Source organism: Pleurodeles waltl, chromosome 12, assembly GCF_031143425.1.
Source record: "Pleurodeles waltl isolate 20211129_DDA chromosome 12, aPleWal1.hap1.20221129, whole genome shotgun sequence".
Lineage (NCBI taxonomy): Eukaryota > Metazoa > Chordata > Amphibia > Caudata > Salamandridae > Pleurodeles > Pleurodeles waltl.
In genome coordinates this window covers 230,451,150-230,463,150 of record NC_090451.1, presented here as the reverse complement: position 1 = coordinate 230,463,150, position 12,001 = coordinate 230,451,150, and positions in this window count along the sequence as shown.

The window sequence follows — 12,001 nt, the reverse complement described above, 5'->3', positions numbered from 1 at the left end:
GGTGTTGGGTCAGGAATTTTGGGTCTGACGACGCAGGCTGATGGCAGCGGGCAATCGTCCTATTCACAGGAGCACCTGTGCTGGGTCTGGACCAGGTACCCAAAAGGACGTCTGTCAGTGCTTCATTGAAGGGTAAAAAGGGCTCGGAAGAAGAAGACCCTTGTTGAAGCACGTCAGTTAGGATGTTAGGCCCAACCTCCACAGAAGGAAGCCCGAGGTCCAAGACCTCAGCCGCCCTTCTCACCACTATAGAGTAAGAAGCACCCTCCTCCATAGCCGTGCTAGGAGGAGAGAGCATACCAGTGTCAGGGGAGGTGTCTAGTCCACTGGCATCACCCAAATCCTGCACCCAGGCAATTTGTGGGTCAAGCTGGTATTCTAAAGGGTCCAGCGACCCCTCCATACTCTCCCCGTATCCATACCCACGGGAATAAGGGTCAGGATCAACACTGGGCCCACGAGAGCCCATAGAGAAAGGAATGGGCGTTGATCGATGTCGTTACGGCTCCAGGTCATCGGTTATGAGTATGGGATCGACGTCGATTGTGGGCCCAACCGACATCGGGAGCTTCGACGTCTGATCCGATGCCGGGGAAGGTCGCTGTGGCACGACCGGCGTCGGGACGGATCCGCAATTGCATCCGGAGGGGCCCTCCGGAGCCGAGGCCGAAGCCGACGGCTTTGAAACCGAAGGGACCCCAACTGACTCACCTGTGCCCGAAGGCTCCGAAGGTGGGTCAGACCACCCAAAAATGAGGCACATGGCCTTGTAAAACTCTGAGTTGGGCGGAGGTGGCTCCGGCTCCCGGGAAGTCGGGGAATCGCAGAGCCAACCCAGAAGAAGGCTCCGTTGACGGAGGCCTAGAGCGTCGACGCTCTTCCCGCGTCTGATCAACGGGGTTAAGTCAAAGAACGTTTGTCTTCCTTCGACTTCTTCTTCTTGTGACCCTAATGTCCCGATGACTTGGAGGACGAAGAGTGGTGGTGACTCCGCGGCCGATCTCGAGACCTTCCTCTCGAACGGGAAAGTGAGCGCTCACAACACCATAAGTACACGAGGTGCGGATCCGTCACAGGCATAGTTCGGAGTCGCAGGGCTTGAATCCGGTCTTGCGGGACATCCCTAGACACATCCACGAACCCATCAAAAAATATGACAAAAATATTGACGTAGTCAAAAAATGACTGAGGTAACTCTTCTCCGGATCTGCTCCTAGGCTGGCGCGGAACAAAAAGAACTGACGTCAGTGCGCCACGGTGGTGCCTATATACGACCGCGACATCATCACATCGAACACAACCCCAATGACGTCGACCGACGCCACCTGACAGCGCGCAGAGGTACTGCTCGAAGAAAAATTCTCTGGAGCTAGTCTGACGCCTAGGGAAATTCAAAGGTAAGGAATCTTCAACTAGAAGTCTCTATCAGAGATCTCAATGTAGGGTGTTGAATCACTTACTCACATGTACAGAAAGGTAAACTGTGCAAGGTGTTTGTAAGAAGGAGGCTGAAGAGGCAGAGAACAATGGAGAGTTACCGGTGTTTCGTCGCTGGAACACTGATGAGCCAACACCTGAAAAACAAAACAACATAGTCAAAAGAAAGGATGGACAAACACGAGAGACAAGACAAAACAAACATAGAAGGCAGACTTTTGTTTACCCACTAGGAGGTTCTGACGTACAGAGGAGGTGTGGTCAAAAGGGAACGAGGATGCGCAAAGAGAGGAAGAGGAGGTACAAGACGCCCAGAAGAGAAAGGAAGTGGTGGTCCAATACTGCAGCGGTGGAACTGAAGCTGCACTGAGAAGTCAGAAAGCTGTTGCACACACCGAAGCACTTCTTGGGGAAGATTCTTTCTGTTCTTGATTACATTGCGCTCCTGGAGTAGCGTGGCTTGCACAGGTCAGTGCTCAGGTACACTGGTGTGGGGAGGGGAAAAAGACGTTACAGCATGCTGACAGCAATAAATACATCACAAATAGTGGGAAGTAAAAGCAATGTCAAAACTAATATGTTAATGTTTTGTTTTCTGCCTTGGACCAGTTAAGTAAAAGGCTCAACTGTACTAGATAATAGTCTAGAAGTTATTCAAGTTATCTCTTGAAACAGGCAGAGTAAGTTTTGTTTAGGTATATCTTTTATTTGCGTTTGGCTGCATCCTATCATGTTGAGTACATCAATACCAGTAGAAGGAAGGAAGAGTCTTAACCCTAGAAAGGCGAAAGATTGGGTACTACAGAGGATCTTAAGAAGGGAACCCACTTAAAAAAACAAACTCCCTGACAGTAATAGAGAGAGATGGGGAAAAGGTAACAAAAGAAAGTAAAGAAGACCAATTGCCAACGCTCACAAGATCCTAATAGGAAATTATAGAAGGGATGAAGGTTAATGAACAATCCCAATTGCTCATTATACTTACCTTGCTCACGGTTTCTTATTCTGAGGGACTTCAGATGACAAACATCAACACCTAGAAGAGAGAAGCAGAGTGAGACCTAGGAAGGAAGGTAATCACAGAATTTCAAAGAGAACTAAATCAAATGAACAAGGATCACTGAATTTCAGTTGATTTATATTTCTTTCTAAAATTTCACTAAGACTAAGGTGTAAAGAGTGAAAAGCAACTCTAGCTGTGATATTCTGATAAACGGAACATACTCCTACCTAAAGTGTGTGATTAGAAAGGTGCTTCATGTCTGTTTGAGTCTATGTGGGAGCAGTTTTCATGCTGTATGCAATAATGACTGAGGGAGCGTTATGTTATGGGGTGCAGGACATGTCAGTGTGAGGGATAAGGGTATGTGCGACATCAAAACACAAATTATAATTGAACTAATACTAATGACTAAAATATATAGGCGGCTACTCAGCACAAGCTGCGAACAGCTCATAGACTTAGTAGTACAGTTAGATCACTGTTTAGCTGTGCAATGTTCAGCAAAACAAGAATGATACCAAACTGTTGGTAATATATTCAAAAACTGACGAGAATGAAAGTCCTGAGGTTTCAGAGCCTAAGCCACTAGACAGTGTCAAAGATCTGCTTTCTTAAGAGAAGGAAAGTTATGCATCTACCGTGGGCGATTTGGAAATTTTGCAAAACATTTTCAAAATAAACCAAAGACTTCTCAGACGGCAAAGAAACAATGTCACAGTTAGGAAAGGTACGCAGTCAGAAAACTGAGTTCCTCAACAATGAAACGAGCTATCCTGTTGAGTGAAAAAAATGAGTCAATGCCAACTTGGATAGTGAATGCTATGCAGTCCTCAGTGGCTCATATGACAGTTCCTATAGAAATAACTTTGCCTGATGGAAAGGAAAAGATTATTTCAGGACTTTTAGATTAATGAGCTGCAGGAAATTACTTAGACATAAAATATGCTCCCTCCTTACAATTATCAATTATTAGGAAAAACGTTTTGGAAGAGTTTTAAGCAGTAGATGGTTTAATTTTCGAAACCTGTTTCTTTCATACACATGATTCTTTTAATATGTTTTGCTAGAAATGTCAAGATGTATTTTGATTTGATTGATTTCAATTTAAAGTGCTCTTAGGCATGTCATGGTTGGCACAATTTAATCCTCATATAGATTGAGCAAATAGAATATTGCCACAAAATTCTGATTATTCTAGCAATCAAATGTCCTTATGATTGTTTTGATAAGAAAGCAAGTATATTACCTTCACAAAGAAATGAGTGGACATTTGATTTTAAACTACCTGGATCAGTGATACCCTCTCGTAGTGTATGCACTTAGGTCTGAGAAAGAATTTCTAAGGCAGATGAGAATCTAGCCAATGGGCTCTCAGGGTTTCATAATTCCCCAGCATTTTCAACTCTATTGTTTTGGACCTAAAATGGGTGGGTGGGGTTTGAACTAAGAACATGTACTGATTATAACGTGTTCAACACTATTACTGTGAAGAATAGATATCCATTATTATTTATATTAGTCCTTCTAGGTCAAATCAAACATGCAAATATTTCTAATAACTTGGGTCTTAGCGGAGCTTATCATTTGGACAGAGTCTTGGTGGGTGATGAGAGAAAATATGCCTCCAGTACTGAGTTTGATCTATTGGAGTACAAGTCCATGTCCTTCACACGTTCTAACACCTTAGAAGTATTTAAATATTTTATTGATGAGGTGTTAGAAGGGTTTTCAGACATATTTTGTATACTTGGATGACATTCTGATTTACTACAGGTTATATGATCAGTCTATAGGCAATAATTGAATCCCCTGCCTCCAACAAACATCTATTAGGTCTGTGCAAAGTTTTCCAGACCTTGTCAATTTTCAACAAAGGTTTATTCACCACTTTTCTAAAATTGTTAGACCTATACTAGACTTCCTCGAAAGGAAGTTAATTTTCTATGGTCAAGAGAAGCTGAGCAGGCTTTTTGTTTTGTGAATAAACATTTTTCTACACTTCTATTTTACAGAATACAAATCTAGAACCCACATTTATTGTAGAAATGGATCCATCATATCATGCCATGAGAGGAGTGTTATCACAGTGAAACCATGTAACAGGCGGATTCTGTAGCTTATTTTTCCTAGCAAAAGTAAACTCTAAAGAACTGTTGGCAATAATGAGATCTTTTGAGAAATGGGGGTATTATTTATTGGGTGCGAAACACACAACAGAGGTCTATATAAACTTCAAATTACAATGATACATACTGCACAAATTAAAGTCAAAGTTATATATTGGCTGTGTGTCATATAGCAAGTAACATAAAACCATATCTATACCAGAGGTTGTCTTTATGATCACTGTCAAAGCAAATTCTACTGGCTACTGTCCATTCTTGTTATGACCCTCGCTCTCTTCCTGAGTTGAAGTTATTCTCCCAATTCTGCTTTTTGTAGAAGCAATGATTCGCTGGAACACCATCTTCTTGTGAGCAATCTCTATTAAATGGGCTCCAAACTTTTTCAAATTTGTTAATCCTGTCATTAATTAAGTCTCAAAGCCTTTCCATGGCATAAATATGCCAAACCTTCATCCCCTTTAATGACAATGGAGGTGGAAAATGTGACATTCATCTATGAGCTATTGTTATTCGTGCTGCTGGTAAAAGGTGTGTTAATAGCTTATCCATTAGTGTGTCAAATACGAGACTTTTCCCTCTTGTGCCACCTTGAAGGATTATTAAATGGTCTAGTGGGAGGATGAGATCTGTGATCGTTTTAATGTACAGTAACACTTCCATTTAAATGTCTCCTCTTCGTCACAGTTCCTCCAAAACGTCTTAGAACTTCTTGCTGAGCCTTACAGGCACAATGTACTATCTTATAATGACTTTATAAACGATTCTTCTATGCTGAGTACAATTTTATGATTTCCCTTCCCTGGCACATATGTTTGACCTTGTTTCTTCTGTGTTTTTCAGTTATGTGGATATTATTAATCTGTGTCTATAATAATGAGATACTCCTGGTTGTCACAGATTGTGGAAAGAAGTGCCATGAATGAGGTTTTAATCCTGCATGCCTTTTCTTTGATTAGTCTCTTGTCCAACCAGTGGATCAACTGTGTGAGACAAAATATGTCAGTTCTATTGAGATGAAGCTTTTCAATGCATATCTGCCTGTTTAGGAGTTCCCCATCAATCAATATGACTCTAATAATTCAGATAGATAACCTGCTCTCAATTTATTTATAATTTAATACATCTGTTTATTGTTGAATTAGACAGTGGAAGAACAATACATAACAGAAAAACTGTGGCACCAGTTATGGCAGAAATCAATACCAAATTATCAAACAGTATTGCAGTCTATGTGAATACAGAATTAACAAACATGTGAGCAGCCCAATCATGTCAATCTCCTTCATCTGTATGCCTGGAAGACCACGGGCTCCAAATCCTCTGCTTGTTCGCACACCTTCTCCATTTGTAAATTGCCATTTCTGAATTAGTGCAGGAGTCCATTCCACTGGCAAAAACCCTCAGGGATGAGAGCTCAGAGTTTCTCCAATACTGGGCAATGTGTCTTTAAGCCACCACAAATCCTTTGCCTGCTAGTAATCTGACTTTGAGAGTTAGCCCAACCCTCCATGACCCCCAGGATCCCAGGCTACCCACCAGCCCAAGAGTGGAAGAGATGTGACTTGTGGGAGCAAAGTCAGGGGTTGCCCACTGTGTAATAAATTCGGAATGCTTCGTTTTTCGAGGGTATCCAACTTCAGCCTCCAGGAGGTGCATGTCTGTTGCTGAATAATCAGGCTCATATCTGCACCATTCATTTGTGCCACCCAGTAGTACAGCCAGATGTCAGGGGCACCCAAGTCTCCCTAATATACAGTAAGAGTGCTTTTGACATAGGAAACTCCAGGGAGTTTGCCTGCCAAAAGGTACATGGTGACCAGTACCAGCAAGTCTTGAAAGAAGGTGTGCAGAACTATATATGGGTAATTCTGTAGTACGCAAAGGAAGAGAGGGGAGGACAACATTTTTATAGTGCCACTCCCTCCATTAAATTAACAGGTACTGAGACCAATCTTTCAAAGTTGGTCCAGATGCGCAGTAGTATTGGGGCAACATTCAAATGTCAGACTGTCCGTTGGTTACAGCATACATTGTGTGTGTGTATATATATATTTCTCAAAACAACAACACCCTTTCAGGGTTAGAGCGACACATAAAGTATGCAAAACAGAAGAGAGAACTCTGGGTAGTTCACAAATTTAGGTGGAGAGCAGCTCCAGTAAGGAGCACCGTGCAACACCAGCACCACTCTAGATTTGCTCAAGTGAAATGTCTGTTTTTCAGCAAAGTTTTTAAGTATAGGACTGACAAAGAGCCATCCATGCTCAGCTAGAAAGCGACACAGTCTTTTGCCATTTATACAGCAAAATCTTTAAGCATAGGACTGGCCCAGTGCTATCCTTGCCTAGCTGTAAAATGACAAAAGTGTCAAAAGTGTATCACCACTCCAGGCACAGTATTACAGCTTTGGATTGATAAAACACTATCCAAGTCAACATGGAATGAGTTAAAGCAGCCCCTGACACATGTTTCAATGTCATTACATCTCATCAGAGAGGCTCACACATTTCTCAGTAAATAGCATTTTGTCCTGTGTTTGTTGGAGCTGCTGGTACTAAGGCATGCAACTTAAAATAATTCACTTTAAAGTGCTGCAAAAGCTTGAGGCTCAGGCAGTCAGGTCTGATTACGGCCTTGGCAGATGGGATACTCCATCACAAAGGTGACGGATATCCCACCTGCCGTTTTACAAGTTCCATAGAATATAAAGGTGAACACCTTTGTGACAGAGTATCCCATCCGCCAAGATCATAATCAGGCCCTAAGTGTTTTGTGTTGGTTACCCACGAGCAACTCTAGTTTAAAATGTTTGTCTCTTGATCGAACACTCATTGTTTGGATCAGTTATTACAGTACACACAAGAGGCTCCACTGCCACAGAAAGGATAAGAGGGGAAAGGATACACCCCTGCTTCATTCCTCTGGTAAGAGCAATGTGGGTAGAAAGCTCACTGTTTACCATGATTCTAGTCATGGGGATCTGAAATTTCTTTCTAAGTGCTGTCTGCATCCTGTTTTATGAAAGAGTTTGGTGAGATATGTCCAGTCGACTTTGTCAAATTTCTTGTCTGTATCAAAGAAGAAAAGAATCATTTGAGTATCTGCGTGTTCACGGGGTTCAGTGAGGTCTGCTGCCAGCCTGGTATTATTATCTATCGGACGGCTGACTACAAAGCACAATAGGGCTGTGGAAATAAGAAAAAGCCAAGTTCTCTGGAGGTGGGCAAGTAGTATTGAAGTAAATATTTTTACCTTAAAGTTCATTAGGTCTAAAACAACTACATGTAGTGGCATTCTTATCAGCCTTTATAATAAATGAGATTACTGAGTCAGCCACAGATTGTGTCACTGTTGTGAAAATAAAAATAACTTATATACTTTAGATAGCAGATCCACCAAACACTCTTGGGAGGCTTTATAAAAAGAAGATTAAGCCCCATAAGGTCCTGGAGCATCTGTTTTTAGCAACCTCGACTTGGAATTGTTTCTGGGGATTATTAGAGAAGAGTTATTTCTTGCTCATAAGCTCTTGCAGTAGCTATTTACACATACTTCCAATTAATGTATGACCTTTCCGCTTTTATCTCTATTTCAGTATACTCAAACATTAGTATTTTAAGCCTAAAATAATTGTTAACCCAAAACAATGAAACTTGTGTTCCTTTCCTTTCTCTTGCAGCATAGGTAATGATATCTATATTTTCCCAATCAATCATATGGTGGAACAGCAGCAGCTCACCATCCTGGACCGACAACACCCAATTCCCCCAGCCCAAAACATGTGATTTGATAGGGGCAGTCTATACCAAACTTACCAGGAGATACCTTTGTACTGTTTATCTCTAAAAGTATGTCCATAAGAAAATTACTTGGCTATTAAATCATGCAAGCCTATGAAATAGTGGTGTACCAATATTTTATATTTAAGAGTTAGGTTCAAAGGATGATATTGTCTAGTGAGCTCTTTAAGCAGAGTACTAGTCTCCCTCTGAAGAGACTTCTTGGGGCATTTGCTCTTTTTGTCACATAAGGTGTCTAGCCGACACAAGTTATATTTCAGATGCATCTCTTCTTTTGTTGTGGCTCATCAGCAGATTCCTTCTCAGTGTCTTTTCGTTGTAGGATCCTCAATATACCCTTCACCTCTTTTAATGCTATGTGTGTTGTTTGTAACTTACTGTAAAAGGCAGGCTAAAAGGAAAGCTCCAACAATAAAAAGATCTTCTCGTCACAGATGCAATGTCACCTCCCTGAAGTCTCTTTTTAGCAATAGTTTGAGACGAAACATAATGGAACAGGGCATAGTCTGATGGCTCATCTGAACTGGATCCACCTGATTTTGCATGCCAATGTGAGGACTTCTCCTTTTACTTTGAAGAAATTCATTCTCATTGATACATCGGGCAACTATTTCTTATGAGTTTGAAACTCTGAAAACAACCTATAGGTTTGATCTGTTATAACTATCTGTTCTTCTGGGGCTTGGAGTGCATTTCGAATTAAAGCATGGATGTGATTTTCTTTTTTCTATAAGATATTTTTATTGAAAACAAGGCAAGTACATAGAAGACACAGTAGGTATGTATCATACATGACAAAATTGGTGGTGTAGAAGTCACAACATTACATGGCCAGCAAGGCATACTTTGTCCTCCCAGCCGGTTTGTGAAAACATCTGTCAAGGTGGTCAGAGTTCCTCACTGTATCCAAGTCCAAGGTAGGTAAGGGAGATACACACGTGCCCTCTGTAGTAATTCCATCGTCCCCATATTTTAGACCATTTTTTGGACACCCCCCAGCTCTCAAACAACTTTTTCAGCCATCAAGCACCAATCCATATCATTTTTTAAAATAATTTAACTGCCGTAGTGATGGTGCTCCCGATAGCTATGCAATGTTATGCTTAGCCAGCACCAACCCCAAGGCCATCCAAATTTGTTTCCATTTTACCAAGATCTGATTCATCCCATTTGTTCAGCAGGCACCATTTTGCTGTGGCCCATACCTTTCCCCCATGCACCTCATTCATACAATCAAGCACTGCAGTCCAATATCTCTTTACGTTCGGGCAGTCCCATATTATATGCAGAAAAGAACCTTCGAGACCACAGCACCTTCACCTTAATCACAAAAGTGAGATATGATCTGTGAAGTATTTTCAATTGAACCAGTCGAAACCCTGATCAGACTGCTACTTCTTGGAGAGAAGCTAGCGCTTCAAGCAACTCATCATCTTCAATGTCCCCCAAGTCTTGTTCCCTCTGTGTCCGTATGGATTTTAGCAGGTCTGGAGAATTATTAATCAGCTTCTTGTAGGTGAGGGATGTCGCTTTGCGGTGCATATGCTCCTCCAGTAACCTGTCCTTCATAGGGGAGGATTCGGGAAGGTAGGTCTCCCTCCGGGATAGAGCCATCATCTTGAAGGGAGCCGCTCTGCCCAATAGAGGCAGTGATCTCCAATGGTTGACATTGTGTTTCAGTCGTACTAGGAGGGGGAAGCAGGTTAGAAGAGAAGAAATGAGCAGGGTCAGTGGACCATGGATCGCAGATAACAGAAACCACCTCAGCAGATCCGGGCCTCGCATCCACAGGGTAGGGGCGGCGCAGGGTTTTTAAGGACATATATCACAGATTTTGTCCAGTTATTGGTACAACTGGATAATCATCCAAACTGGACAAGAATATGCATGATTCTGCTAAGCGTCAGTGGTGGTGCTGTTAAGTATAAAAGGATGACATCGGCGTAGAGAGCTATCCAATCTTCCCAACTCACTGCAGGCCTCTGACCAAGGGGTGCATTCTAAACCAGGCCACAAGGGGTCCCAACACTAGGGTAAAAAGCAGGGGAGAGAATGGGCATCCCTTTCGGGTACCATGCTGGAGGTCAAATACCTGGTATTTTGCTCCTGTGAGCCCGGGGAGAAAAGTATAGGAGTCTTATCCATGCCAAATATTTGGGTCCAAAGCCCAACTTCTTTAAGACTTTCAAACATGTAGGGCCACTTGACAGTATTCCATGCATGCATCGAGAGAAAGCACTACTGCAAACTCCTGTATATGCTTCGCCTGTTCCAGGACCAACTGCAGTCGCCACAGGTTAAGCGCTGTGCTGTGTCCCGGCATAAAACCGGACTGGTCTGGGATGATTCGCATGGCAAGTATTTTGGGGAATATTTTTATTTCTGCGTTCAACAGAGAAATTGGCCTGTAGAAGGCACAGTCATTCGCTGGTTTGCCTTCTTTGGGGATGACAACTATGGAGGCCAATCTCTGCTCGTCTGGGTGCAGCACCACCTCGCGATTCACATCATAAATCTTCTTCAGATGTGGGGTGAGTTTAGAGTCTGGGGTCTTATACAACTCAATGGGAATGCCATTGGGACCCAGAGCGTTACCTGATCTCAGCTCTCATATTGCCCCTGCTATTTCAGCCTCCGAGATATCAAGCTCAAGAGACTCCCTATCTTCAGGAGTTGGACGTTGAATATCTGCTAAGAGTTCTCGCGAGTCCGAGGTCGTTGTCATCACCTTTGGAGGAGTAGAGTTATAAGTAGTATGTGGCAAAAGCCTCTGCTAATCCCTGGCTATCACACACTAGTTCACCGCTGTCTGTCTGGATATTGCTCACCTATCTGTTTGCTCTCTCTTTTTTTCGAGCCAGATCAGCAGTTTCCCAGCTCTAATACCCACTGTTGTACCGCCTTATGTCTGACTCTCGCAACATCTGTTGCAACATGATGGTATTAGCGTTGTTTGAAAGCTAGGTCTCTTGTATCTGTCACACCCTTGGCTACTGATGTTGGCCTCAAGGTCTACGATCTCCTTCTCCAGCGTCTCCAGCCGCACTCTTTTTTCTTTCTTGTGGCCCATTATCAAGGAGAGTCCCAGACCCTTCATTATTGCTTTGTATGCCTCCCAAAGTGTCAGTGCAGAGTCTACTGATGAATTATTCTCCTGAAAGTAGTGATCCATCATTTCTGTCAGTCCCACCTTTATTTTCTATATTTTGAGATACAAGGGATTCAGCGCTATGTGTGTACACCTCTTCTCATCCTCTGAACCAGAGAGCATCCATAGGGGGGAGTGGTCAGAGATACCTCTGGTCAAGTGGCAAATCTCCCACAGCTTGGGGAGCTGGTGCGCAGGAGTACGAATGTAGTCAGTACGGGAAAGGCTGCCATGGGCCCCTGAGTGGTCCGTAAAGAGGCGCGTGTAGGGATTAAGACTGCATCAAGTATCCACAAAGCAGATGGCCTCTAGGAAGTCAGCAAGGGGTCTGCGCGCGGGGCTCGCCAGCCTGGAGGGAAAATCGGTCAATGTCCTTCCTAAGAGTTGCATTAAAGTGTCCCCCTAGAAACAGGTCCCTGTTTGGGAGCTTAAGGATCATCCTAGTTAGGTCAGGAAACATGGCATCAAGGAGTCGTGGCAAGACGTG